Source organism: Trachypithecus francoisi, unplaced genomic scaffold (assembly GCF_009764315.1).
Source record: "Trachypithecus francoisi isolate TF-2019V2 unplaced genomic scaffold, Tfra_2.0 Contig01440, whole genome shotgun sequence".
In the NCBI taxonomy this organism is placed as follows: Eukaryota; Metazoa; Chordata; class Mammalia; order Primates; family Cercopithecidae; genus Trachypithecus; species Trachypithecus francoisi.
This window is the reverse complement of record NW_022681431.1, coordinates 27,677,002-27,702,994: the sequence shown is the minus strand read 5'-3', so window position 1 is coordinate 27,702,994 and position 25,993 is coordinate 27,677,002. Positions and strand designations below refer to the sequence as shown.

The following is a 25,993-nucleotide window of genomic DNA, read 5'->3' as shown; positions in this document are numbered from 1 at the left end:
CAGATAAGCATAACAAAGTTACACAGACTGAGATTCTGCCTATGTGTGCAGGGAATGGAATGAGAACTGACAAAAAACTCTGCGCCACACAGATAGTGCACCTGGTCTCAATCAAATCGTCTGGTCCTAGGAGGAGAAGACATCCCCTCCTCACGAGCCCCCTCCTCACTAGCCCATTTATAAAAACCCTGACAACTTGGCAACCCACTTGGGACCCCTCTCTGTTCTTCCCTTTTGTCTATTAAACTCCTGCTCCAAACTCCCTCTGTGTGTGTGTGTGTGTGTGTGTGTGTGTGTGTGTCTGTGTGTGTGTGTCCACGACCTCCATCTCCTTGGCCATGAGACCAAGAAACTTTGTACTTGCCCCAGACAACGAGGCTGCTTCAAATACACATGTAAATATTTGATGCTTGTGACTGGCTTTATTCACTTAGCCTAATGGTTTCAAGGAACCATCATGTTGTACCAGTGTCAGTGCTTCATTCCTTTTTAGGGCTGAATAATATTCCATTGTTTGGATATACCACATTTTTTTTATCCATTTTTCAGTTGAGGGATATTTGGAATAGGAAACTCTGGACCTCTGTGGTGAGGTTCCTCCACCCCTGTCCGAGGAGCATCTTGGTTTGTGATGAAGACTCTGTAGGTCCTAATTGGACTCCAGGTGGGTTAATGGATCCCTAACCCATGTGTAATGCTCTGCGATGTGTAGAAGTGCCCCCATCTCAGCAAGAGGCAGAGGGGAGGGGAGACCGAGGCGAGAAAATCTTACCCAGAAATGCCCAACTTCAGGGAAGATAGAGCAGCAAGTTTGGGTTTTCCCAAAGGACAGAGAAATCTTCTAGATCAGTTTATACAGGGCCAAGGAAGCATATGTACCTGATGGTACGATTGAGGAAAGAGAAACCCTCTCATATTGTTTTATATTGTTTTATACTCAGTACCTATTTTAAGAAAAAACAATGAAGTAAAACTAAAGACAGGCAGCCTGGCACCAGCCCCGGAACCAAGCCAGGGTCTGCCTGGCCTAAACCCAGTAGTTAAAAATGAACTCATGGCTTAGAAACAGATGTTCCTGACATTGTATAGAAGAACATTGTGAAACTCCCTGCCATGTTCTGTATCTCTCTGACTACCAGTGCATGAAATCCCTGTCACGTATCCCCTAGATTGCTTAATCAATCACAACCCTTTCATATGAAATCTTTAGTGTTGTGAGCCCTTAAAAGGGACAGAAATTGTGCACTCGGGGAGCTCAGATTTTTAAGGCAGTAGCTTGCCCATGCTTCCAGCGGACTAAAGCCCTTCCTTCTACAACTGAGTGTCTGAGAGGTTTTGTCTGCAGCTCGTCCTGCTACACTATGACCTCAAACTCAGCTTGAGCAATTTCCTTAGAAGGGATACTAGTGACTATCTGGGGGCTGTGAGAGTGAATACCTAGCAATTCTTCCACTCAGTATCCTAAAGCCTGGAACAGACAGGGCAGGGGAATCATGAACTATCAGAGAGGTGTGGCTGTTGGTGTCTTCTCTTGAGATGGCAGCAGTCAGCATGACCGTGGGCATCTGAAGAATCTGAAAGTTTTCAGTTTAGGATGTAACAAGTGTCAGGCCTCTGAGTCCAAGCCTGCATGTATACATCCAGATGGCCTAAGGCAACTGGAGAACCACAAAATAAGTGAAAATGGTCAGTTCCTGCCTTAACTGATGACATTCCACCACTGTGATTTGTTCCTGCCCCATCCTAACTGATCAACTGATCTTGTGAAATTCTTTCCTTGGACAATGAATATCAGAAGCTCCCCACCCGGCACCTTGTAACCCCCGCCCCGCCTACACAAGAAAAACCCCCTTTGACTGTAATTTTCCACTACCTACCCAAATCCTATAAAAACTGCCCCACCCCTATCTCCCTTTGCTGACCCCTTTTTCGGACTCAGCCTGCCTGCCCCTACGTGATTAAAAAAGCTTTATTACTCACACAAAGCCTGTTTGGTAGCCTCTTCACACGGATACGCGTGACAACAGGTTTCTGGGTGAAAAAAAGGCAAAGTGTTTTTTGCCTAAAGATTCATGGCAGGTAGAATAATAGATACACACTTGCATACTTTCTGTCATAGAATTTATTTTGTTTGTGCAATTGAAAGCTTTAAGCCATAATGAAAGGAGAAAAAAGGCGATTTTTGTTTTCATTGTTGAATCAAACCAGTTAATGGTAAATTTCTTGGTAATATCCCTTCTCTATCTTACGGCTTTTGATGTTGTCATGTAGTTACTGTTGTAAAAGAAATACAGAAAAATAGAAATGTTAAATTTTCATTGTTAATAAAAGTTGTCTACTTTTATAATGCAACTATAGGTATAGCAATTAATTAGTCAAATAAGACACTGCTTGCTATACTGTTGTATTAATAATTTGTGCCTGATACTCAGGACATTCATAAAGCAAAGTTCCTTATTCATGAATAATGTGTGGCAGTCACATTAAAAGTAAATGTTGTAAATTCGTAGTCACATACGTTTCATTAGCATGGTCTCTAAATTTACATCAATAAATGGAAATCACCAACAAGAAAACAGAAGGGGAAAGAGCAATGTAAACCTGTGAAAAAACAGAAAAAAGTTCCTATTCATTTCTCTATTATATTATGTATCTGCAGAGGGACAGAATTTTCAAAAACGCTCAGTGCATTTCCAACAGGTTTCCACATGTACACATTCAAAACCACACTCATCATTCACTCCCCTCCACTTCCTCACCCCAACCTAAGACAGTTCTTTCCCTACTATACAGTATGTCCTTGGTAAAAGGTTTCACTATCCATTCTGTCAGAAAAGTAGAGGTCTTTGTAGTTCTCTCTTTAATTCTAATTCAAATACATCCATTCAGTAACCAATTCACCAGATTCTGCCTCTGTCATATTCCTGAAAATAGTTTTGTGCTTTTCCTCCTCTCTAATCCTGCCCTTATCACACCTTTCCTATGCATTCAGTAATCTCTTAGCTGCTTCACCAGTCTGCAGTTCTGACAGAATCCATTCTCCCTACTTTATCCCAATGAAATAGGTAAAATGCAAAACATGTCATGCCAGATCTCTCTCTTACAACCTCAAAAATACTTTATGCTCTTGCTCATATAGAAAAATATTTAAAGTCCTTATTGTAGCATACCAGTTACTTGTCTTGGCTCATGTTACCTATTTTTTTTTTTTAAATCTCGATATTCATAGATTTGCAAATGACTTTTAAAAAGCACAAAGAGCCCAAATTCTAGAAACAGGCCTAGTTTTACATTTTAGCCTTGCTGTTTTCCTGCTTTGCATCCATAGTCATATTATTTAAGCACTTTTTCTTACATTCTGCATCCAAACTGTCAATGCATTCTGTTGTGTCACCTTCAAAATGTATCCATAAGATTATCCTTACCATTCCTGACTTGAAGTATTATCTTTTCTCTCATATATTATTGCAGTATTTTCTTTACTTCTACTCTTGCGATCATACAGACAGTTTTCAACAAGTCAGCCTTTTAAAGAGTAAGGCCATGTACCTGGAATCTGAACTGTTCAGTAATTCCTTCCTTTCACTCAAAGTAAAACAGAGATGGACTCCAAAGCTCCAAGACCCTTCATGGTGTTGGTTCTCTGACCTAACCACAACGACAGCCCTCTGACTAACTCTACTCCAGGTGGACTCACATCTTTGGTATTCTTCAAACATTCCCAACTTATTTTGTATCATATCATTCATGTGCTTGGAAATATATTGCCTAGATATATGCATGAGTAATTCTGCCAATTCCATGCCTCTGTAGGATAGAGTTAATTTACAGCTAAAACGGAAAAGCTCAATCTTTATTTCCAGGAAAGCCTGGGTGTCTGGTTTTGACTTGTTGTTCAGGAAAAGGCATTGGGATTATTAATGCGCTGTTTAAAATCTACAATAAGGAACCTTGGAGCCCCTTGTTTTTCTGACCCCCCATGCTTGCCTGCACGCTCTCTTGCTACACTGTACCCTTTGCATTTAAATAAAAGCTTTTTGTGAGTTCATCCTTTGAACTCAGGTAACTCCTTTCAATGATCAAAACTATTTCACCTCCTTCAGATCACTTGCTTACAAATCACTTGTGCTATATGACCTATTGAGAAAAAAACATGTAAAATTGTTATCCAATTCCTTCCTCAACAGCAACTCTCCCACTCATCCTTGCTGCTATAATCTTTTGTATATGATTAATCGTGTTTCATTTACTGTATCATCAACTTGTATGGCTATTATTTATGGGCTGATAGCCTAACCCTCTCTCTCATATTATTGAGGCAAGACTTCAGTGCAACCAGAAACTACTGTTGGCAGAAGGAAGCTGTGAAAAGAAGGAAAAAGGAAAGCAAGATGTTGCATTTACGACTTATGAGTTGGAAGAAATCAGGGAAATGGTAAGTTCTAGGAGAAAATAACTATGGTTGGTCGATGGTGGTGGTAGGGAGTTCAGGTGAAGACACGCAGCAGGATGGTGAGATTCTGATTGAAGGACATGAGAAGAAGGCAGTAGCCAAGTGCCAGAATCCTCAGGTAAGACATGGGCTTCTAATAAAGATTTAATGAGGATGTAGAGATTGGTCTAGGCATGAATAAAACTTCTACATTGAGGTTACAAGTTATAAAGGTTTTATTTGGTGGCAGATAAGGAAATAGAGACCCATGGACATAATTATTACTCAAACTCTTATATGAAGGAATGGGAGATAAACAATTGGATGAAATCTTGATCTTGCTCTATATTGAATTTTTGAATTTTTCAATTTACTGCCAGTAATAGACCTAACATCAAACTTTATTATTTTTCAACACATATGAATTTGAACAGTACATGTGTATGCCTATTTCAAGCCATTTCATGGTAAATAATTAATTGTCTTTATGCCTTGGAGAGTGTATTTAACATTTTGCTTAGCATCAACTAGGTCCTCAATCCATGTATATTCTATTCCTTATCCCTAACCACATTTCAGGCTATGTTTTAAGATTGTAAGTTTCTACTCTAGAGTTTGATTGCTTTAAGTTAAACCCCAACGGCAAAACTTACTAAAACTCTATACATATGAGGAATTACTTAAATTATTTACATCCATATTCTTATTTCTAAAATAAGAATAACACTACCCGTGTAGTGTTATTAAGGAAAAACTGTAAATGTAGGGAAACAATCTGTGTAAATCAACTAGATTTACCAATTTCTAAACAAATTAGAATCTTAAATGAAGGAGCAGGAAATATGATTATTCATAAATACTTTAAGAATGTATGTAAAATAATTTGGAAGTCATTTCTTATTACAAAAATATTTTTAATAAATATCTGGCTGATATCAGTTACATTAAAATATTTCCAAATTAGCATAAAGCAGTAATAACATAAAATACTTTGGTCTTTGCTTAGCATATGATACTAAAATGTAGAAGCTGTGATGATAAAATATGGGAATAACAGCTTTCTCAAACTAAGGTACTGTTAAAAATTTTTAAATATGTATGTATTATGAATTATATCACTTACCTCTATGACTGGTTGCTGTCACTACTGCTGTTATTGTTGCTGCTACCACTGCTGACTTCTGATGTAGAACTGTATAAAAGAGATTAAGATTGGTTTTAGGGTTAATAGCCATTGTAATCTCAAGCAAAATCAAGAAGAGTAAAAAAAACTACATTTGTGATAGCTAATTAATAGGTACCAATACCACACTTTGCTTTCCATATACCTCTCAGAGAGCATACATTTTTGTGTTTGGCCTTTATCTAATGTGGGTCTAACGTTTTTTACCTTCCACTTACACTTTTTGCTCAGTGCCAAAATCCCTTCATTTTATTCCATTTAAGACCAATGATGGCAGTTAAAATGAGGAAAGGTAGAAAAATGTAGGAACTGATGAAAAGACCATTTTTCTGAGGAACAGCATGTCGTTTCACAAACAAGGGTGTACTTTTTCCTGAAAATATGAGAGTGACTTTTACAAACGTGATATTTAAAGCATACTGCTGATTTGAATTTTAAAATTTGAAATTCAAATACAGTTATAGAATAAATACATAAATTTGAATTTAAAAGTGTTTTCTAATCTTCTATGAACTGTGCCCCAAAGTGCATTCTATGTTTATGTCAACTCAGTACACTTACACATATCTTTGACAATATACAGCCACTGGCAATATGCAATATTATTGACAAATTTAGTCTTAAACTTTTAGCTATATTTAATCTTTATTTACATGATATATTCTAATCTATCTTATTCTAATATATTCCCTTCTATGAATGGCTACATATAACACATTAACTTAATGTTATCTAATAAAGTGTACTTCAGATTAAAAATGGAGCAAAAAAACTGTTTCAAAGTAATTTTATAAAAAATTATTGAGGGTGAATCATAAAAATTAATAAATGATAGTACGTAAATTGAAATAATAAATAAATAGAAAGACGTGTTCATATGTTCATGAATTAGAATTAATATTGCTTAAATGTCCATACTACCCAAAGTAATCTACAGATTCAATGAAATTTTTATAAAAATATCATTGCTATATTTCATATAAATAAAACTTTATAAAATTCATATGAAACCATAATATAAACATATATGGAAAAAGTAGAATGGTAGTTACCAGAGGCTAGGGGCATAGCAAAAATGAGATGTTGGTCAAAGGATGCAAAGTTTTAGTTAGATAGGAGGATTAAATAATAAGTATTTGATAGGATTGACATGCTAATTAACTTGATTCAATCATTCCACATTGTATATATACATATCATAGCATATCATAACATGTCATGACACATCATAACATCACTTCTTACCTCATAAGTGTATACAATTTTAAGTTGTCAGTTAAAATTACAAACATTTAAAAGTAAATTTTAAAGCAGAGCTATATAAGCAGTTTCAAAAATAATTTTATGAAAAAGTATTGACATGATTGGGAACTAATTTTAAAGTGAGTTACTGGCAAAATTTCTATGGAAAATTTCCACATTATTTGTATAATGTAACGTTATTCTACTTTTGACTGTATTAATTAGAAAAATAGATATTTCTCCAATTAATATAAAAATGAGTATCAAGAGAATTAGAGAGGAATATAAAATCTATGCAAAAATATCTATAGAATTAAATGAAAGAAATAAACCAGACAAGTAAAATATCAATATAATGAATTAAGCAATCAGTATTGCCATCAAAATATTATGATATTAAATGTAAATAGATTTAGTGACCATCAAAAAAGACGAGGAAACAGTAACTTTAAAACACATGTGCAGGATGCACACACACATACAGGCAGACAGTATAATGATATCTTGATTTAAAGTGATTTGTCTAAAGAAAAGTGATTCAGAATGTTTTATATAAGAAATGAATCGCAATGCAAAACTGTTGAAATTAAGCAAATATGCAGCAACCTTAAAGTATGGTAGAGCTCAACGCTTTTAAGGTTCTTCACTATCTCATGTATGAGAAAAGGTTATTTCCGTGCTATTTTGGCTATTGGCAATAATACTGCTATGAAAATGGATGCGAAAATATCTGTCGGTGTCTCTGCTTTCAATACTTTTGGGTTTACATGTATATGCAAATTGCTGGCTACTATGATAATTCTGTGTTTCTTTTTTTGAGGAACCACTAGAGTATTTTCCACAAAGCCTGGATCACTTTACATACCATCAGTTATGTACAAGACTTTCAATTTTTCCACACTCCTGTCAACACAATTTAAAAAAAAAAAATTTATACTAGCCATTTTAGTAGGTTAAAATTGTTATCTCCTTATAGTTTTGACCTGCGTTTTTCTAAAGGTTAGTGATGGTAAATATATTTTCATGTACTCATTAGCCATCTATATATCTTCTTCATGTACACGTTAGTCATCTATGTATCTTCTTTCATGCACTCATTAGTCATCTATATATCTTCTTCATGTACTCATTAGCCATCTATATATCTTCCTTCATGTACTCATTAGCCATCTATATATCTCTTTCATGTACTCGTTAGCCATCTATATATCTTCCTTCATGTACTCATTAGTCATCTATATATCTTCTTTGAAGAAATGTCTGTATTCAAGTCATTGGCCCATTTTTAACAGGGTTTTATTGTTTTGAGCTGCAGGAAATTTTTACCTATTCTGGATATTTATCAGATATATAATTTTCAAATATTTTCTCCCATTTCACACATTTCTTTTTTACTCTGTTGAATGTGTTCTTTAATGCACAATTCTTAATTATTAAACTCCAATTTATCTATTTTTCTTTTGCTTTCTATGGTTTTGGTGTCATATACAAGAAATTATTTTCAAATCCAATGTCATGAAGATTTCTCCTTGTATTTTCTTCTGATATTTTTATAGTTTTAAAACTCACATTTAGATCTTGAATCCATTGTGAGTTTTTGTGTGTGTGTGTGTAGAATACAAGTATGGGTACAACGTCATCCTTTTGCATGCGATTATCCAGTTTTTCCAACACAATTTTTTGAAAAGATTGCCCTTTCTCTATTGAATGGTTTTGTCAATGTTGTTGAAAATTATTACAACATATATGAAAGGATTTATTCCTGGGACCCTTTTTTATTTCTTTGTAAATCTTTCATTTTCTTAATTTGTTTACCAAAGTAATGTATCAGTTTTCAAGAAGGTACAGAAGAGTCTTGAAGACAAATTGTCTTTTTATTTTAGCTATTATTGAACACAAGTGAGAACTCAGATTTTTTTGTACTGCCCATAATGATTTTTAAAAATCAGTACAAGAAGACATTACACAATATGAATCAGACAAATCCAAAGAAACATAAAGTTGGACTCTAATCTGTAATGATAATTATCTTAGTCTGTTTAGGCTACTATTACAAATGATCACGGACTTGGGGGCCTATAAGCAACAGAATTGTACTTCTCACAGTTCTGGAGCTAGGAAGTCCAAGATAAAGGTGCTGGTGACATTGTGTGGTCAGGGCCTGCTACCTCATTCATAAATAGCCATCTTCTTGCTATAACCTCACTTGTGGAAAGGGTGAAGAATTTCACTGGGATCTCTTTTACAAGTACACTAATCTCACCTCATTCATATTGAAACACAGTAAAAATGTAGACTATAAAGTTGATTTTCTGTGTTTAAATTTCAATGTAAGATTTTATAAAGCTGGTTTTTGCTGCTTTTATTCCTACTTCTCTAAATAATCTGTGATACGATTTTTAAAGTACACAAAGTAAGGATTTAATGGATCCCAGGTTAAAGATAACTTCTGAGGGTTATTTTCAGATTAAGTAGGCTTCAAGACAAATATAAAGAAATAAATTACAGAGGTAATAAAAGAAGCTGTTCCACACAAAGACATTAAAATCCAATGAATGCAGCAATTAATGAAGATTCAAGATGGAATGAAAAATACAGTGAAATAAAAAATACGGAAATAAATCCATAATCATGCTTGGAGCTTTTAAAAACTTCTGTCTCAGTATTTGATAGAAGTAGAAAAGAATTAGTTAGATCAATTATTCAGAAAGTACGAACTACTCAACTCAGCTAATATGAAATTGATACAATGAATGGCTATATATTTATTAAGAAAATAAATATGTGTTCTTAAAAATGCAAAGAGAGCATTTTTAAAATGTTCTCATGACCAAAATGATAAATATGTGAGATGTTGTACACGGTAAATACATGCAATTTTGTCTTTCCATTTAAAAACGATTTTTTAAAAATTCAAAAACTCCCTGAAAAGAAATTTACCAGCACAAAAGAATTACCTGGAAAATGTACTTTTAGAAACAATGATATCAATTTTAAGTAGTATCGAATATAGAAGTAAATACTTCCCATGTGATTTTGTGAAGCTAGTATTACCGATACCTAAACAAGATACAGTACAATGAACAAATAATGACAGATATAAACCTATATATCTACAAATATCCTCAACAAAGTATTAACAAGTCAAATTTAGTAATGTGCAATAAATAATAGATAAAATAAATAAAAGCAATAATAAATAACAATATTATCTTTATAAAAATACTACTAATAATAAAATAATAGATTATAGGCAAGAAGAATTTATTTTAGATATTCAAGACTAGGTCAGTATCCAAAATTCATGTGGATATCCAAATCCATTATGTCAACAGACAAAAAGGCAAAATCATATGATCCTAGCCATTGAAACTGAATACATTCATAAAACCCAGTGCTACGTATATGAAAACTCTCTCAGAAACTAGGTATTGAGAGAAATTTCCTCAAACTCATAAGGTTATCTCCAAACAAAACAAAGCAAAATCCCTACAGCTTGCATCAGACTTGATAGTGAAAGACTGAATTATTCCCCTCCTAAAATCAGTATTAAAGGTAGAATGTTTACTCACTTTAATTCATTTCTAGCCAATATAATAAGAAATAAAAGGGATTCATATTGAAAAAGCTCTGTTTTTAAAAATAGCATGATAGTCTACACAGAAATCTGAAGGCACTTACAAAAAAATCTCAGAACTAAAAATGAATATATTATGTTGCAGAATCCAAGATCAACACCCCAAAATGAATTGCATATCTGTATACTTACAGTGAACAAGCCAAAATTTAACCCCCCCAAAAAAACTCACATAATTTATAATTGCTCTAAAGAAAACTAAGTACTCAATAATGAAACAACAAAACATGTATAGTATCTTGTGAAAATTACAATATTTTGATGAAAGCAATCTAAGAAGACCTATATAAATGGAGTGATATGGTTTGGCTCTGTGTCCTCAACCAAATCTCATCTCTAATTGTAATTCCCATGTGTGGAGGGATGGACTTGGTAGGAGGTGAGGATCATGGGGGTGGTTTCCCTCATGCTGTTCTCATGGTGGAGTTCTCATGAGATCTGGTTGCTTGATGAGTGTGTGGCTGTTTCCCTTTATCTCAATCTCTCTCTCTCTCTCTCCTCTCTCTCTCTCTCTCTCTCTCTCTCTCTCCTCTCTCTCTCTCTCTCTCTCTCTCTCTCCTGCTATCTTGAGAAGAAGGTGCCTGCTTCCCCTTCGTATCCACCATGATTGTAAGTTTCCTGAGACCTCCCAAGCCATGTGAAACTGTGAGTCAATTAATTCTCTTTTGTTGGTAAATTACCCAGTCTCAGGTAGTATCTTTATAGCAGTGTGATAACAGACTAATACAGGGAGATGCATGTGTCCATAGATTGGAAGATTCAATAATAGAAGAGAGGCAAATTCTTCCAAAAATGATCTATAAGTTTAATACAATTTGTATCAAAATCACAGCAAGATATTTTATAAACATAGATGAGCTTATTCTGCTAATTCTAAAATTCATATGAAAAGGAGAAATTCTAAAATAGGCACAATGACTCTGAAGAAAAAGAATTATTTTACAATGTTAAAAATTATGACATAGCTATAATAAGCAGTGTGGTACTGGTGTACTGGTGGAGACAATGACGCAAAGATCAAAAGATGAGAAGAGAGGATTAAGAAACACACCAACAGAAATCTGTCCAATGTTTGTGACAAAGGTGAGAGAAGAAATTCAATGGATGAGTAATAGCTTTTTCAAAAAATGCTGCTGGAAAACTGGGACATCCATAAATTAAAAAATTACTGTTGTCTTAATATCTCCCATCTTTTATAAAAATAACTCAAAATATATAATGAACCTAAATGTAAAATAAATAACTTTATCTTTTAGAAATATCTTTGCAAAAAATCTTTAGGACTTAGGACAGGCAGAGAGTTCAATATATTTGACACCAAAAGCATGATCTTAAAACAGAAAAAAAATGCTCTATCAAAATAAAACTTAAAAAATAACTAATCTGAAAAAATAAATTACAGAGTTGAAGAAAATATGTGTGAAGCAACATATTCTCAAAAAACTACTTGTATCTAGAAAATGTAAAATTTCTCAAAATGCAACATTAAAAAAACACAATCCAATTTTAAAAATGGACAAAATATACGAACAGACTTTTCACTGAAGAGAATATACAGATACCAAATAAACACAGTAAACATGTTTAACATCATTACATATTGAGGAAGCACAATTAAAACCATAATAGAGATTAATACACTCCTATTAGAATGTCTTAAAAAATAATGATGCTATCTAATATTAGTGAGAATGCCAAAAAATTGGGTCATTCATATATTCTTTGTGGGAATGCCAAATGACACAACCATTCTAGAAAATGGTTTGGTAGGTCCTTTGAAGTTTAAATAAATAGAAATGTTCTTGGGACCACAGTTAATAGTTAAGGTGAGGAAAGGATTCTTCAAATGTTGACTTTTGGATGAAAATTAAGAGTACAGAAAAGTTTGGTTGACAGTATGATCTAGAGCTGCACTATCCAATATACTAGCCACTAGCCACAAATGGTTATATAAATTTAAATTAAAGTAAAGTACAGTTGAAATTTCAGTTCCTTGGTTGTACCATCCACATCAGGCGCTTAATAGCCACATAGGACAGTAGAGATGTAGACCATTTCTTTGAGAGCAGAAAGCTCTATTGGAACATAGATCTAGAGACTAACCTAAAATCTGTAACCTATCATCAGTACTTCCTCCTGGTGATGAACTGTCTTGTCTACAAGTTGGAGAATATCCAACATCGCATTGACAATTATTCAGAGTATTGCAAACCTAAAGCCAAAAGCAAATAAAATAAGAGCATTATATATACACAACATGAACATTTAATGAATTATTTGTGACATTTAATGTAAATTACAATTTTATAATATTAAATTATAATATATAATTAATTATATACAATATAAATTCTCATTTATAAGTATTTTATAATTTATATTTTAATATAATTTATTATAATAATATAGTGTAATTTGTTATAAGTAGTTTTTATTTACATGTGAAAAAATACTTTTTTAAATAAAAAGGAATATGATAAATACTCATGCAATACCTTTCTAAGCATCATAAAGTTTTCCTCTTGTCTCTTGTAATTTTTTTTTCCTCGATCTCTTGCCCAGGCTAGAGTGTAGAGGCACAATCTCGGCTCACAACAACCTCCGTCTCCTGGGTTCAAGTAATTCTCATACCTCAGCCTCCCAAGTAGCTGGGATTACAGGCAGCGCCACCATGCCTGGCGAATTTTTGTATTTTTCATAGAGACAGGGTTTCATCAGGTTGGCCGCGCTGGTCTCGAACTCTTGACCTCAGGTAATTCACCCGACTCAGCCTCCCAAAGTGCTGGGATTACAGAATTGAGCCAACACACCTGGGTGTGTCTCTTGTATTTTTAAATAAAAGTAGATAACATTCTTGATACAAGTGAAATGGCTTATACTAGAAAGGCATAGAAATTATGAAGTTAGAAATTGCTGTGATTGAAGTAAAAATGTATTCTGAATAGTGACAGGTTTAAGTAAAATAGCTGCAATGAGAGCCAGCTTTTATGAAAAGAAACAAGCAAACAAAAACAAAGGGCAAACGTGCTTTCGGATACAGATACCAACATTTATATGAAAGACTAAAAAATATTTTAAACATGATGTAGTGGATGAAAAAGAAAATGATCACTTCCATAGTTACCTGTATCCCTAGGTACTTTATTCTTTTTGTGGCAACTGTGAATGGGAGTTCACTTCTGATTTGACCCTCAGCTTGACTGTTGTTGTTGTTGTTGTATAGGAATGTTAGTAATTTTTCCTACTGATTTTGTATCCTGAGACTTTGCTGAAGTTGTTTATTATTTTAAGAAGCTTTTGGGCTGAGACTATGGGATTTTCTAGATATAGGATCATGTCCTCTGCAAAAAAGGATAATTTGGCCGGGTGCAGTGGCTCAAGCCTGTAATCCCAGCACTTTGGGAGGCCGAGACGGGCGGATCACGAGGTCAGGAGATCGAGGCCATCCTGGCTAACCCGGTGAAACCCCGTCTCTACTAAAAAATACAAAAAACTAGCCGGGCTAGGTGGCGGGCGCCTGTAGTCCCAGCTACTCCGGAGGCTGAGGCAGGAGAATGGCGTAATACCGGGAGGCGGAGCTTGCAGTGAGCTGAGATCCGGTCACTGCACTCCAGCCTGGGCGACAAAAAAATAAAAAATAAAAAAAGGGGGATAATTTTACTCTGAGTCTTCCTATTTGAATGCTCTTTACTTCATTCTCTTGCCTGAATGCACTGGCAAGAATTTTTTTTTAATTATACATTGTGTCACAATTTATATAAAATATGGATCAGAAATGACCATTTTTTATGAACTTCCATATAACAGAGATACGCAAAATTTACAGACATTAGTAATACACATTCTGCAAGTGGAAATTAAGATTGTAATGGAAATTTTTTATTATTATTATACTTCAAGTTCTAGGGTACATGTGCACAATGTACAGGTTTGTTACATATGTATACAAGTGCCATGTTGGTGTGCTGCACCCGTTAACTCATCATTTACATTAGGTGTATCTCCTAATGCTATCCCTCCCCCCTACCTCCACCCCACGACAGGCCCTGGTGTGTGATGTTCCGCACCCTGTGTCCAAGTGCTCTCATTGTTCAATTCCACCTATGAGTGAGAACATGCAGTGTTTGGTTTTTTGTCCTTGCGACAGTTTGCTGAGAATGATGGTTTCCAGCTGCATCCGTGTCCCTATAAAGGACATGAACTCATCCTTTTTTATGGCTGCATAGTATTCCATGGTGTATATGTGCCACATTTTCTTAGTCCAGTCTATCATTGGTGGACATTTGGATTGGTTCCAAGTCTTTGCTATTGTGAATAGTGCCACAATAAACATACATGTGCATGTGTCTTTATAGCAGCATGATTTATAATCCTTTGGGTACATACCCAGTAATGGGATGGCTGGGTCGAATGGTATTTCTAGTTCTAGATGCTTGAGGAATCACCACACTGTCTTCCACAATGGTTGAAATAGTTTACAGTCCCACCAACAGTGTAAAAGTGTTCCTATTTCTCCACACCCTCTCTAGTACCTGTGGTTTCCTGACTTTTTAATGATCATCATTCTAACTGGTGTGAGACGATATCTCATTGTCGTTTTGATTTGCATTTCTCTGATGGCGAGTGATGATGAGCATTTTTTCATGTGTCTGTTGGCTGCATAAATGTCTTCTTTTGAGAAGTGCCTGTTCATATCTTTTGCTCACTTTTTGATGGGGTTGTTTTTTTTTTTTCTTGTAAATTTGTTTGAGTTCTTTGTAGATTCTGGATATTAGTCCAGATGAGTAGATTGCAAAACTTTTTTCCCACTCTGTAGGTTACCTGCTCACTCTGATGGTAGTTTCTTTTGCTGTGCAGAAGCTCTTTAGTTTAATCATATCCCATTTGTCAATTTTGGCTTTTGTTGCCCTTGCTTTTGGTGTTTTAGACATGAAGTCCTTGCCCATGCCTATGTCCTGAATGGTATTGCCTAGGTTTTCTTCTAGGGTTTTTACGGTTTTAGCTCTAACATTTAAGTCTCTAATCCATCTTGAATTAATTTTTGTATAAGGTGAAAGGAAGGGATCCAGTTTCAGCTTTCTACTTATGGCTAGCCAGTTTTCCCAGCACCATTTATTACATAGGGAATCCTTTCCCCATTTCTTGTTTTTGTCAGCTTTGTCAAAGATCAGATGGTTGTAGATGTGTGGTATTATTACTGAGGGCTCTGTTCTGTTCCATTGGTCTATATCTCTGTTTTGGTACCAGTACCATGCTGTTGTGGTTACTGTAGCCCTGTAATATAGTTTGAAGTCAGGTAGCATGATGCCTCCAGCTTTGTTCTTTTGGCTTAGGATTGTCTTGGCAATGCGGGCTCTTTTTTGATTCCATATGAACTTTAAAGTAGTTTTTTCCAATTCTGTGAAGAAAGTCATTGGTAGCTTGATGGGGATGGCATTGAATCTATAAATTACCTTGGGCATTAAGGCCATTTTCACGATATTGATTATTCCTATCCATGAGCATGGAATGTTCTTCCATTTGTTTGTGTACTCTTTTATTTCATTGAGCAATGGTTTGTAGTTCTCCTTGAAGAGATCCTTCATATCCCTTGAAAGTTGGGTTCCTAGGGTCGGGCGCGGTGGCTCAAGCCTGTAATCCCAGCACTTTGGGAGGCCGAGACGGGCGGATCACGAGGTCGGGAGATCGAGACCATCCTGGCGAACATGGTGAAACCTCGTCTCTACTAAAAAATACAAAAAACTAGCCGGGCGAGGTGGCAGGCGCCTGTAGTCCCAGCTACTCGGGAGGCTGAGGCAGGAGAATGGCGTAAACCCGGGAGGCGGAGCTTGCAGTGAGCTGAGATCCGGCCACTGCACTCCAGCCTGGGCGACAGAGCAAGACTCCGTCTCAAAAAAAAAAAAAAAGAAAGAAAGTTGGATTCCTAGGTATTTTATTCTCTTTGAAGCAATTGTGAATGGGAGTTCACTTATGATTTGGCTCTCTGTTTGTCTGTTACTGGTGTATAAGAATGCTTGTGATTTTTGCACACTGAGAACTTTCAATATTACATTGAATGTGAGTGGTGAGAGAGGGCATCCTTGTCTTGTGACAGTTTTCAAGGGGAATGCCTCCAGATTTTTCCCATTTAGTATGATGTTGGTTGTGTGTTTGTTACAAATGGCTCTTATTATTATGAGGTATGTTCCTTCAATACCTAGTTTATTGAGTGTTTTTAACATGAATGGATGTTGAATTTTATCAAAAGTGTTTTTTGCATCTATTGAGATAATCATGTGTTTTTTGTTTTTAGCTCTGTTTATGTGATGAATCACATTTATTGATTCGTGTATGTTGAACCAGCCTTGCATCCAGACATAAAGCCTAGATGATCATGGTGGATACGTTTTTTGATGTGCTGCTGAATTCAGTTTGCCAGTATTTTCTTGAGGATTTTTTCACTGATGAACATCAAGGAATCACAATTGTCAAGGAATACAATACCTAGGAATATAGCCAACTAGGGAGATGAAAGATCTCTACAAGGAGAATTATAAACCACTGCTCGAATAAATCAGAGATGATGCAAACAAATGGAAAAACATTCCATGCTCATGAATTGAAAGAATCAATATTGTGAAAATGGCCATACTGCCCAAAGCAATTTCCAAATTCAGTGTTATTCCTATTAAACTACCATTGAGACTCTTCACAGAACTAGAAAATAAAACTATTTTAAAATTTGTATGAAACCAAAAAAGAGCCCAAACATCCAAGGCAATCCTAAGCAAAAAGAACAAAGCTGGAGGCATCACACTACCTGAATTCAAACTATACCACAGTAACCAAAACAGCATGGTACTGATACAAAAACAGACACATAGACCAAGGGACAGCATAGAGACCTCAGGAATAAGACTGCACACATATAACTACACACCATGGAATATTATGAAGCCATAAAAAAAAACTATGCCATCTCCTTTGTGGGAACAAATACCACATGTTCTCACTTACAGTTGGGAGCTAAATGATGAGAACACATGGACACATAGAGGGGAAAAATACACAGTGGGGCCTATCAAAGAGTGGAGGGTTGGAGGAGGGAGAGGATCAGGAAAAAATAACTAATGTGTACTAGGCTTAATACCTGGGGGATGAAATAGTCTATGTTAACAAACCCTGAAGACACAAGTTTACATATGTTAACAAACCTGCCCATGCACCCCTGAACTTAAAAGGTGAAAAAAAAACAATCAGTGGCAGAATTGGGAACCCAGAAATAGGCTTATGAAAAAATTAAGTAAAAATGTAAATTAAAATTAAATAATCAACAATAAGAAAAGAAACTCTAAGTAATAGGATGTATAAGTAATTTAGGAAGAAATTCTTATCCAAGACATGCAGATAGGCCACTTTTTTCTGATTTACTGTATAAATATGAAATACCTGTATGACAGAAGACGCTGGCCCCAAAGTGCAAGTCAAATGCATTCTGAAGAACCCAATTATCAGTTATCAAATAAATTCAAATTAGCAATTGATTTAGCACATTTAGAATGTATTTAATAGACTGATAAATTAGTCTGGCCAGTATATATTGAAGTATATATTTCTGTATATGATAGGTCGCAAAAAAAAAAGGTCATGGTATTTCTTGAATATGATAATACTTATGAATATTTAAGTGATGCACATATTTGGATTATCACATAACTAAAATGTTAAAGTAACCAACAACAAAAATTTTAAATGCAAAGTCAAGAGTTGAGCAACTGTATTTTGTACAAGAATTATATCCATAAGATATAAACACAACACATAAATTTGGATTTGATGACTTTTGTCCATTGTAGTAGTAGAACCTGAAGTCGTATCAAAATGATATGTTATTACTTGTAACTTTATAGAAAAATTAAGTAATAAAGTAAATTAAAATTAAATTACTTTATGAAATATTAAATATATTTATAAAATATTGAATATCATATTTACTTATAGATACTTTGTAAAATATTGAATATCATATTTACTTACAGTCCTGTGTATAAGAATAGGTAAAAGAAAGGCAATTAATGTTATTTTTTAAATTAATTGACAAGCTTATTAATTTGAAAAACTCTCTGTTGATTATCTCATCAATATGCCCCAAGCATATTCCTTTTCAGTTATCAAATGATTATACTTAGATGTTTTTATCTCTCCTAGCTCATATACATGAGCTAGAATCAGTCTGATAAACTCTTCTCCTGTTTTATAAGTAACAAATTCAAAGGCACTTTGTATCATAACCAATATTAAGCAAATTTGCCTAGCTGGAAATGCCTATTTTCATGTAGCATACTGTTGACTTAATATATTACTATGTTAAATCTATGAGTGTTTTATTTATAATCTTTATTCCAATTAATAAGAAAGATATATGTATATTGATATCGACAAATAAGAAATAAAGAAGACCTGTCTAAAGTCATATAGGTATAGATGTAGATGTGGAAATATATTAAACAAAATGCATTTATCTTCTTATATAGGTATGGATAGAGGTAAATATAAATATATGTTAAATTTAATTTTTACAAAGGACCCACATTTCATGAAGGTGAGGTAAAGAAGTCTCTACTTTCTTATATCTCTGAAATCAATTGAACAATGTTGAACAACAAATGAAAACAAAGCACATCTTTGATGAGTTTTTTAAATAGCCAGAAAATAACTCCAATTTGAATTGACAGAGCTGGCGAACACAAAAGCCCTCTTTTTCCAATAAAAGAGAGTAAAGGATAATCAAAAAGAGGCAAAAGGAAGAAAAGAGATGTAAGAACCTCCTGGAATGCTGAAATAAAAAGGAAGATCAACAATGGATAAAATGAAGTGGAAAAGCAAGCATATCAAAGAAAATGGCAAAGAGGAGCCTCATTGATTAGCTTGGCAATGCTTTCAAGAGCTACAGCCTCAAGATTATAAGTAAAACTGAGGGAGAAGAGCTGAAAGGACAGGAAGGGGAGGGATGGCTAAGATGTGGACTTATCCACAGAAGTCTGTCCACAAAACCTACTTTGCTCTCAACATCCACTACTCACTTCTCCCTCTCTCACTCAATGACTGAATGCAGTTCACACAGCACTTTTATCCCAAAGATTTAGAAGGGTATTTTGTTTCCTAAAGCAACTAGACTGATAAGACTACAGAATTCGGGCTTCTAGAATGTTCTGTCCTCTAGAATAAGCACTACCCATTTAAACCAGTGGTTAGTATAGTATCATATTTAGTGATCATGGCCTAAAATCAGCTTCCAAGACGAAGGCTGTCATTTGATAAACCCTAGTCACATAGAGAAAGTACCCAATTAGATTTTCAATATCTCTAATCATCAGAGAAATGCAAGTTACAACCACATGAGACATCACATCAAACCTGTTAGATTAGCTATTATCAAAAATATTAAAAATAACAAGTGTTGGTTAGGAGGTGGAGAAAAGGAAATGCTTACACATTGTTGGTGGCATTGTAAATTGATACAGCGATTTTGGAAAACCAGTACAGCGATTCCTCAAAAAACTAGAAAGAGAACTATCATATGATCCAGCAGTCCCTCTGCTGTGTATTTATCTAAGCAATTAGTATGCTAAAGAGATATCTGACTCCCATGTTTATTGTAGTATTATTCACAATAGACAAGCTATGCAAACAACCTAAGTGTCCATCAACAGATGCATATATATTTTTTAATGTGATGTGATGTGTGTGTGTGTGTGTGTGTGTGTATACACATACAATGAAATACTATTCAGACTTAAAAATAACAGGAAATTCATTTTCAACAACACTGGTGAGCCTATATGACATTAAGTAAAATAGGCACAGAGAGACAAATATAATCTCACTCACATGTGCAATCTAAACATGTTGAACTCATGGAATAGAGACTAGAATGGTGGTTACAAGGAGTTAGGGAAGGAGTAAACAAAGAAAAGAAAAATATGTCAGTGAGTAAAAGCTAATTATGAGTTTGGATCTTTTATTGAACAAGATGAGTATACTTAATTATAAAATATCATATATTTCAAAATACCTGAAAGGGGATTAAAATGTTCTCACAGTAAGGAAATTATAAATATTTGAAATAATGAATGTGATAATTATTAGACTCATTTGTTCATTTCACAGTATATACTGTTTCAAAACATCATATTGTATACCATGTAAATACACAATTATCATTTGTCAATTAAAAAGAAAATAAAACTGTAAAAAAATGTATAGGAATATAAAGGTGTAACTCAGGAGCAGCCCATTGGAAGAGGTGTGTTGGGCAAGGTATTTGATGGGGACGAGGTGGTACAGGCAGAGTTTCCATGCCCCTCTCCTGGCACATCACCCTCCCAGCAAGTCGTTGTGTTCACCAACCCAGAAGCTGTCTCTGAATCTCTTTGTTTAGAAGTTTATTCATGGCCGGGCGCGGTGGCTCAAGCCTGTAATCCCAGCACTTTGGGAGGCCGAGACGGGCGGATCACGAGGTCAGGAAATCGAGACCATCCTGGCTAACACGGTGAAACCTCGTCTCTACTAAAAATACAAAAACTAGCCTGGCGAGGTGGCGGACGCCTGTAGTCCCAGCTACTCGGGAGGCTGAGGCAGGAGAATGGCGTAAACCCGGGAGGCGGAGCTTGCAGTGAGCTGAGATCTGGCCACTGCACTCCAGTCTGGGCGACAGAGCGAGACTCCGCCTCAAAAAAAAAAAAAAAAGAAGTTTATTCATTTGCTTGTTTTTAGACATAGGGCCTCCCTATGCTGCCCAGGCTGGAGTGCAGTTGAGTATTCCCAGGCACAATTCAAGCGCACCAGAGCTTCCCTCAAACCCCAGGGCTCAAGCAGTCCTCTTGCCTCAGCGTCTCAAGTAGCCAGGACTACAGGCATGAGCCGCATAGAGAGTCCTTATGGAGCTCAACCACAGCTTCACCTCGTCCCTTTCCAAAGGTCATTGGGTAGGACTGAGAGTGTCAACCTTCTAATCACTTGGTCTTTCTGGTGACCATCCCCGTCCTGAGGCTATCTAGGGGCCCTACCCTAAGTTACTGCATTAGCATAAACTCAGATATTGATTGAGAAGGGCTCATTATGAATAACAAATGATAATCCTGTCACTTAGGAAATTCTGATAGTTTTAGGTGCTCTGCACCAGGAACCAGGGACAAAGACCAAATGTCTTCTGAAGTGTAGCACATATACACATCATTTTTGTGCTTTTTCTTTCATTAATTGATGATTAAATTAGCTGCGAATTATATATTTACCCTGTCATATTCATAGTAAACATTTTTGTCAGTTTATTTTATCAGTTTTGTCATCCTTTGAAAGGATGACATATTCCTTTATAATGTAGCCACATAAGAATGTATCTTTGTCATTACTTCATTATTTTTATGTGGTAACAACTTTTCCCATTCTGAAATAATTTTACTATTAATATCCATTTTCCTCTAATTTTTCTCTTCTTAAAATATTGGATCTATATAAAAATTATGTAAAATGTGTGACAAGTTTGTACTTTTTCATCAGTCAACTAATTTTTCAATGGCACTGGTTCAAAGATCCTTTATCTATTATGTCTCTCAAAAGTAAGTAAAGCTTAAACTCTATGTTTTACTGTTATGGGCAAGCCAAAATTTTAATAAGTATGTCATGATTTTGGAGAACAAATTCAGAGTGCAGGTCGATGAGCAAATAAATATTTTACTTTCATTATAACTAAACAAGTTCTTGTCAATTACTAAATATTTGGAGTTTTTTCCTCTATTTCTTTAATGTTGTAATTATTCAGATTTTCTGACCTTTGTTTGGAATGTTGTTTGATTTTATTTTTTGTTCTAGATTTAGGCATATTATTTGAGATAAGAGTCTTGCCTCACAGAGAGGCTTAGTTTTCAAAAATGAGAAAATTTTAAATACCTATGGCAAAATTCAAAATATAAAATGACAGGTAAGAAAAGGCCTTTGACAAAATTCAACAGCCCTTCATGATAAAAACTCTCAATAAATTCGGTATTGATGGAACATATCTCAAAAAAATAAGAGCTATTTATGACAAACTCATAGCCAATATCATACTGAATGGGCAAAAACTGGAAGCATTCCCCTTGAAAACTGGCACAAGACACGGATGCCCCCTCTCACTACTCCTATTCAACCTAGTGTTGGAAGTTCTGGCCAGGGCAATCAGGCAAGAGAAAGTCTCAGAATACAAAATCAATGTGCAAAAGTCACTAGCATACTTATACACCAATAACAGACAAACAGAGAGCCTAATCATGAGTGAACTCCCAAATACCTAGGAATCCAACTTATAAGGGATGTGAAGGACCTCTTCAAGGAGAATTACAAACCACTGCTCAATGAAATAAAAGAGGACACAAACAAATGGAAACACATTCCATGCTCATGGATAGGAAGAATCAATATCATGAAAAGGGCCATACTGCCCAAGGTTATTTATAGATTCAATGCCATCCCCATCAAGCTACCAATGACTTTCTTCACAGAATTGGAAAAAACTACTTTAAAGTTCATATGGAATCAAAAAAGAGCCCGCATTGCCAAGACAATCCTAAGCCAAAAGAACAAAGCTGGAAGCATCACGCTACCTGACTTCAAACTATATTACAGGGCTACAGTAACCACAACAGCATGGTACTGGTACCAAAACAGAGATATAGACCAATGGAACAGAACAGAGCCCTCAGAAATAATACCACACATCTACAACCATCTGATCTTTGACAAAGCTGACAAAAACAAGAAATGGGGAAAGGATTCCCTATGTAATAAATGGTGCTGGGAAAACTGGCTAGCCATAAGTAGAAAGCTGAAACTGGATCCCTTCCTTTCACCTTATACAAAAATTAATTCAAGATGGATTAGAGACTTAAATGTTAGAGCTAAAACCATAAAAACCCTAGAAGAAAACCTAGGCAATACCATTCAGGACATAGGCATGGGCAAGGACTTCATGCCTAAAACACCAAAAGCAATGGCAACAAAAGCCAAAATTGACAAATGGGATATGATTAAACTAAAGAGCTTCTGCACAGCAAAAGAAACTACCATCAGAGTGAGCAGGCAACCTACAGAGTGGGAAAAAAGTTTTGCAATCTACTCATCTGAACTAATAGCCAGAATCTACAAAGAACTCAAACAAATTTACAAGAAAAAAACAACCCCATCAAAAAGTGGGCAAAGGATATGAACAGGCACTTCTGAAAAGAAGACATTTATGCAGCCAAGAGACACATGAAAAAATTCTCATCATCACTGGCCATCAGAGAAATGCAAATCAAAATGACAATGAGATACCGTCTCACACCAGTTAGAATGGTGATCATTAAAAGGTCAGAAATGACAGGTGCTGGAGAGGGTGTGGAGAAATAGGAACACTTTTACACTGTTGATGGGACTGTAAACTAGTTCAGCCTTTGTGGAAGACAGTGTGGCAATTCCTCAAGGATCTAGAACTAGAAATACCATTCAACCCAGCCATCCCATTACTGGGTATGTACCCAAAGGATTATAAATCATGCTGCTATAAAGACACATGCACACGTATGTTTATTGCGGCACTATTCACAATAGCAAAGACTTGGAACCAATCCAAATGTCCATCAATGGTAGACTAGATTAAGAAAATGTGGCACATATACACCATGGAACACTATGCAGCCATAGAAAAGGATAGGTGGGAACTGAACAATGAGAACACTTGGACACAGGAAGGGAACATCATACACCAGGGCCTGTTGTGGGGTGGGGGTAGTGAGGAGGGATAGCATTAGGCGATATACCCAATGTAAATGATGAGTTAATGGGTGCAGCACATCAACATGGCACATGTATACACATGTAACAAACCTGCACGTAGTGCACATGTACCCTAGAACTTAAAGTATAATAAAAAAGAAAAAATGACAGGTAGTAAAGTAAGAGTTCCTTTGACCAACAAGGATTCTGAAGTTGAATCTCAAGATCACGCAGTAATAAAAATTTATAACAGTAATACAACAGTAAAGATGACTATCTCTCTCACACTGTTATGCGTATGCACACACACCATATAGTGTCAAGTAAAATTTTTATTTACCTTTTCTGGACCACATAAGGTACCATTCTTGACATAGGAGTTATCCTTTTTGCTACCACTTGAATTTTGTAAAAATGCAGACACACATACACGGTTTCCAAGGTAAGAATATTGAACATCATAATCTTCATGTGACATTAAGTCTGCATTTTTCCAGTGACAAACTAGCCTTGCACAAAGGACATGTCTGGGAATATAAGGCAGAAAAAATTAACCTTTTTTCACTTAGGGACAAAATATACTAGGTAAATAATAGCTCAAAATATAATGATAATTCAAAATGTTACTTAGATTACACCACCCAATATATTCAGAACCTATAACATTTTGTAAACTGTAAAATATAAACTCACCTGTATATGCTAGGTTCATCTCTCATTTGTATTAAGTGACCCTCTGAAATATACACACACACATACCAACATTAGAAAAATGTATACATTTAAAAATACATACTCAAAATTACAGGAACTAGTTTTACAGTTTTCAAAATCGTCAGCATGCAAATTCACTTCTTGTGAACACAGGTAAGGAGCACCCTGAGCAACTGAAAACATAAATAAAGAAGTTCCAATTACTCATTTTAAAAAAATAATTAAAAGTAAAAATGTAGTAAATTAATATGGAGATATCTAGAGAGCAATAATGCTCATTCAGTGTCATCCACCACAACTTTTTGGTGTAAGTACTGTCTATACACAAAGGAGAAACACCTGCTAAAAACTATCCACTTGGGAAGAAAGAGCAAAAGTGTTACTTTAGTGCAGATATAATTGAGAGATCAATCATTTTCTCTCTTTTCTATTATTCTAATAGTGTTCTCCCTTTCTACCTGTCATCTGATATTTGACTAATGCTCTATTTTTTTTGTCCTGTGATTATTAAGTCCATTTTACCTCTTGATATAGTTCAAAGTTACTTTAAATTGCAATTTTATTTTTAAATTTGGATTTAAAAAAACAAAACTCTTTTACATGGTTATAGGATGGATTACTGACTTCAGAATAACTACAGTTTAAAAATGAACAATTGCACGCACTGTCCATCCCTGTCTTGGCATATTCCTCTAAGACAATAGGCAGTCTTATTGCATAGTTTGTAATCAGCAGATTTCACATCAGGTACAGAAGACTCAGATGTTTCATTGCAGTATTCTGTAAAATCGCACAGATCTATGCTTTTCCTGCAAACATGTCCTCTTTTACGTATCTGTGAGACAAATGGAAACAAAATGTGTGCGCATATATATGTGTATATATATATATGTGTGTGTATATATGTGTATATGTGTGTGTATATATGTGTATATATATATGTATATATACACACACACATATATGAAGGGGTTAATTAAAAATGTCAAAAATTTCAAAAGGTACATTGTAT

At 35.1% G+C, this 25,993-nt stretch overlaps 1 long non-coding RNA gene across 2 annotated transcripts in view; it reads right to left on the bottom strand.

The window, feature by feature from the left end:
- Nucleotides 1-2,165: 2,165 nt before the first annotated feature.
- LOC117092272 overlaps nucleotides 2,166-25,993 on the bottom strand; it is a 31,494-nt gene continuing 7,666 nt past the window's right edge. Inside the window, exons 2-6 of one of the 2 annotated variants that reach the window (XR_004440711.1) lie at nucleotides 25,064-25,154; nucleotides 24,608-24,794; nucleotides 5,834-5,988; nucleotides 5,556-5,624; nucleotides 2,166-2,274 (exon numbers count right to left, since the gene is read on the bottom strand). This is a non-coding gene — a long non-coding RNA (uncharacterized LOC117092272). Of the gene's footprint in view, nucleotides 2,275-5,555; nucleotides 5,625-5,833; nucleotides 5,989-24,607; nucleotides 24,795-24,960; nucleotides 25,022-25,063; nucleotides 25,155-25,993 lie in introns of those variants that run through there. The other variant, XR_004440712.1, reaches the window with a different exon arrangement.